This window comes from Meles meles, chromosome 8, assembly GCF_922984935.1.
Source record: "Meles meles chromosome 8, mMelMel3.1 paternal haplotype, whole genome shotgun sequence".
In the NCBI taxonomy this organism is placed as follows: domain Eukaryota; kingdom Metazoa; phylum Chordata; class Mammalia; order Carnivora; family Mustelidae; genus Meles; species Meles meles.
Window position 1 is genome coordinate 86,791,761 of NC_060073.1, and position 5,023 is coordinate 86,796,783.

General features: G+C 41.3%; 1 pseudogene; it reads left to right on the plus strand.

Moving 5' to 3' along the window:
* The first annotated feature begins 1,305 nt into the window (after window positions 1-1,305).
* On the plus strand, window positions 1,306-2,634 carry LOC123948951 (annotated as a pseudogene).
* The last annotated feature ends 2,389 nt before the right edge of the window (window positions 2,635-5,023 follow it).

The following is a 5,023-nucleotide window of genomic DNA, read 5'->3' on the forward strand; positions in this document are numbered from 1 at the left end:
CATGAAACATACTCTTTAAAGATATCAAATCATACAGGCCTCATTGTCAGCATCATGAATTGATCATTTCTGTGATGTTTTGTTCAAATAGGTGTAAGTGCACACATATGAAATGTGGGCTGAAATAGTGTCGGTACCACAGGCAGCATTCACATGTGCTTCCCTAAAAATGACTCTGATGTCAGACTAGTTTTACTCCTTTATTTCCCGTCTCATAAAATTCAAGTCAATGTGTCAAATTTGTGACTTCCAGGGAAGCCTGCTTTGGCCACCTCCCTGCAAAATGAATGAGTTCAGTAAGGGCTGTTTTTCCACTCATGGACTTTGGTTCCTCTAGAAGGGCCTCCTTTCTCTCTGGCGATGTGCTCTTTTGACAGGCTGTAAGGCAGTTTCTAAGTTTCTTCCATGAAAATCTGGACTTAAGACATGTCTCGGCAAAAAAAGGATACTATGATGAAATATATTTGGGAGTCAGATTCACAGGGCACAGTGACATCTTCAGGAAATGTCACTAGAAATGTCTTAGAGCTGGAAAAAAACACCCTGATTACCCTGATTTGCTTAAACTAGTGTTTGTTAAATTATTAGACTCTATGTTTTTAAACATGAACACCTGTTAAGAAATTTGCTTGCTACAGAACACATTTGAAGTAATACTGCTATAAGAAAATGTTACGTTTCTTAACAAAATAATAAAATAGATAAACTTAATACAATAAAACCATCAACACCGTTAGGGTTGTTTCTGGAAGAAAAAACTCCTATGGGGATGAAAGAGACATCATTCTGACTCCAAAGTTTCATCACATTTGGGAATATTCAGAAATGTGGAGGCACTTTTTTTTTCTGCTGTGATCATATGTGCACATTTACATAGGAAAAAGCATAGAAAAGCAGGGAAATAAATATGGAGAGTTGGAAGGTTCCTGAGGAGGAAGAATCTAAACAATCTGGCCTACAAGGTATAATTGCTACAGTGTCTTGCACGATATATCCCATCTCATGTATGCCCCAGAGACAGAGAAATGACTGACCCCACTCTGTAACTTCCTAGGATGTGGCTCAACTCCATGAGTTGATTATTAGTTTTTAAATGTGTCACCCAATAATGCTGTCTTAGAAATCTACATCCTCTAAAGCCCAGGCCAGGAAAGAGACACAATGATTGCTCTTTCCCCCTCATATTTATTAGATATGGTTTTTTGGGTTTTTGGGTTTTGGGACAGAAAATGCAAATATGATGGCTTAACCTTAGAACATTTTTACTATTTCATATAAAAATCCTGAAGGTCGAAGGACCCGCGCAGGCGCAGTGAGGCCTGTCTCACCGACCTTCAGCCGGGCCGGTACCACCATGTTCTCTCGGGCGGGCGTCGTTGTGCTCTCGGGCTGGGCAGTGCAGCCGCAATGGATCCAAGTTCGAAATATGGCAACTTTAAAAGATATTACCAGACGACTAAAGTCAATCAAAAACATCCAGAAAATCACCAAATCTATGAAAATGGTAGCAGCAGCAAAATATGCCCGAGCTGAGAGGGAGCTGAAACCAGCCCGAGTATATGGGATTGGGTCTTTGGCTCTGTATGAAAAAGCTGATATTAAGGTGCCTGAAGACAAGAAGAAGCACCTGCTTATCGGTGTGTCCTCAGATCGAGGGCTCTGTGGTGCTATTCATTCCTCGGTTGCTAAACAGATGAAAAATGAGGTGGCCACGCTCACAGCAGCCGGGAAGGAAGTCATCATGCTTGTTGGAATTGGTGATAAAATCAGGGTAGGGGCGCCTGGGTGGCTCAGTGGGTTAAAGCCTCTGCCTTCAGCTCTGGTCATGATCCCAGAGTCCTGGGATGGAGCCCCGTATCGGGCTCTCTGCTTAGCTGGGAGCCTGCTTCCTTCTCTCTCTCTGCTTGCCTCTCTGCCTACTTGTAATCTCTATCTGTCCAATAAATAAATCTTAAAAAAAAAAAAATCAGGGGTATACTTCATAGGACTCACTCGACCAGTTTCTGGTGTCCTTCAAAGAAGTGGGAAGAAAACCTCCTACTTTTGGAGATGCATCCGTCATTGCCCTTGAACTGCTAAATTCTGGATATGAATTTGATGAAGGGTCTATCATCTTTAATCGGTTCAGGTCTGTCATCTCCTACAAGACAGAAGAAAAGCCCATTTTTTCCTTTGAAACCGTTGCAAGTGCTGAGAGCATGAGCATCTATGACGATGTCGATGCTGACGTGCTGCAGAATTACCAAGAATACAATTTGGCCAACATCATCTACTATTCGCTAAAGGAATCCACCACGAGTGAGCAAAGTGCCAGGATGATGGCTATGGACAAAACCAGCAAGAACGCTTCCGAAATGATTGACAAACTGACTTTGACATTCAATTGCACCCGCCAGGCTGTCATCACGAAAGAGTTGATTGAAATCATCTCTGGTGCAGCAGCTCTGGATTAATGAAAACCAAGTTTCGTCCTCAGACAAGAGGTAAAGAAGAAAAATTCAGCCAGCTGATTTTATTTTTAGCTTACTGCTGTCCTTGTCAGAAGAAATTGTTGGTCCACTGTTTAACCAATAAAGACAGCAAGATGTTTGTAAATTATCTTACAATAAACAACTTACCATAAGAAAAAAAAAATCCTGAAGGTCATTATCCGGAGTTAGCTTAAATTTGTAAGACCGGGGCACCTGGTGGCTCAGTCGGTTAAGTTTCTGCCTTCAGCTCAGGTCATGATTCCAGGGTCCTGGGATCAAGCCCCATATCAGGCTCCCTGCTTGGCAGGGAGATTGCTTCTCTCTCTCCTTCTGTCTACAGCTCCCCCTGCTTGTGCGCTCTCTCTCTCTCTGTGTCAAATAAATACATAAAACTTTAAAAAAAAATGTAAGACCCTCTGGCTTCTTCTGGTTTACTTCTCTGCTATCCCTTTGGGGCATTGTGTGTATTCTAAGAGGTCTGCTGAAGCCTCAGTTGTTACACCCACATAACAGAAACAGAACAAAGCAGCCGGCAGAAAGGAGAAAAGAGAAAATCACGCTTTCTCCCTTGGAAGACACTTTCTGGAATAGTTTGTAACTCACTGGCCAAAATTTGATCATATGGTTGGTTACACTTAGCTGCATAGGTGAGTGGGAAATGTAGTCTCCATTCCAGGAACCCACAGCTCTGCTAAAAATCAATGGGTTCTTTCATAGTTTTGTTTTGTTTTTGAAAGCAAAATCTCTGCCACCTTGTTCTAGAAGAGTCTCCAGATTTGTTCTGGATTCTACATTTCCAGACTTGCTTCTTCCCTATATGACTGACTTTAGGAATGACATCATACACTCAGGTGTGACCAGCTACTCTTATAAGTCTAATTATTAGTCATGTAATGCCTATGAGGAAATGTTTTCTCATGTGAGTGCAATTAATTTTTTTCTCTGGTTTCTGTATCACCAATAGTGAAAACATCTTCAAAATACTTTTTTTTCCACTTGCCATTTTCCTCATGTGATGTTATTTAAAGACTCTTGTTCTCCAACTTATATTTAGTCTTCTGATGCCACACCTTGGTTTGAGACATCAAAGTTAGTCCTTACACAAATGTACATGAGGGGCATCTGGGTGGCTCAGTTGGTTAAGCATCTGACTTTTGATTTTGGCTCAGGTCATGATCTCAGGGTTATGAGACGGAGTCGCATATTGGGCTCCATGCTCAGAGGGCATCTGCTTGAAATTTTCTCTCTCTGTCTCGCTCCCTCTCCTTCTGCCCCTCATCACAACTTCCCCTTTCCCACTCACTTTTGCTCTCTTAAATAGATAAATAAATAAATAAATAAATAAATGTACATTATCATGTCAGCTTTAGTTATTCATAAAACATTACAATTTTTTATTGAGCACTGAACCTGAAATAGGATAATTAGGATGTTATATGGCTAGAAATCAGAGAAAATAGTATAAATTCCTTGCTTTATGTAAGGTGCATCTTTACCAAATTCTGCAGTCTTTGGTGAGTCACTGTAGTTTCTTCTTCTGAACATCAACATCACAGAACAGCAGGTAAACAGTTTTGTCTTGAATAACTTGTGTGTTTTATAATGTTCTTGCTTTTAATTGTGAACTTTAGGTCCTCAAGTTCTCCAGCCTTTAAGAGTCCCTTACTCTGAAAAATTAATGATGATGATGATGCAAGCATCCTTCCCATAGGCATAGAAAATGCAGGATTTTATCATCACTCCTCCCCACATATTCTCAAAAATCTCCAAAGAATGCCTATATGCCCAACAAATCTGTCCTTGTTGTGGCTTTCCCCCTCAGTGTATCATTCTGTTCCAGACGACTTCTCTATTCTTTGACCACCTCTTGCTGTCTTGCAACCAAAGTCTCAGGGTAACTGCTGCTTTCCATGTACTGATTTGTCCCTGTATGGACACAGGTTCTGTCCTTAATTTTCGAAAGCATTGATGGGGTTAACAAAAGTGACTGATGGCTTGGGAAATACACAGAGAAAAGAGAAAGGGCAAGATAAAGGTTTTTCACCAGATATTGCTATTCCTGGACTACCCCCTGCTCATTGCCCATCATAGGGAAAATCCCGTTTTGAGTAACTTTCTCATCAGCCCTTCAGGAGTTACCTCTTTCTCAAGATAGTGTCTTTGCCCATGCCCCTGATCCCTGCCCGTATCTCTCCCACCCCAAACAGCTGTGCAGACAACCAAACAAGCAAACACTATGGTCCAATATGAGTTAGAGCAACTGGGAGCATAGTCTATTTTCTCTTTTAAGATCACCAAATACATTGTAGAATTTTGCACTTTGCCTTTCATTAAAAAGTGATAGAATTTAAATCAAGGATTGGCTTCACTGAGATGCTAAACTTTTGTTTACAATATGGTGCCAGCAAAGTTACCACCAAGTCTTGGTTCCTCCTTGATGGAGTGAACAGAAAACACTTCCACTGACTACTGAGCCATGTACCAGGTGTCGTGCCTTTGATGAGGGCCCTGGATGTTTCAATGAGTATAGGGTACAGGGCAGGTGGCTGTGG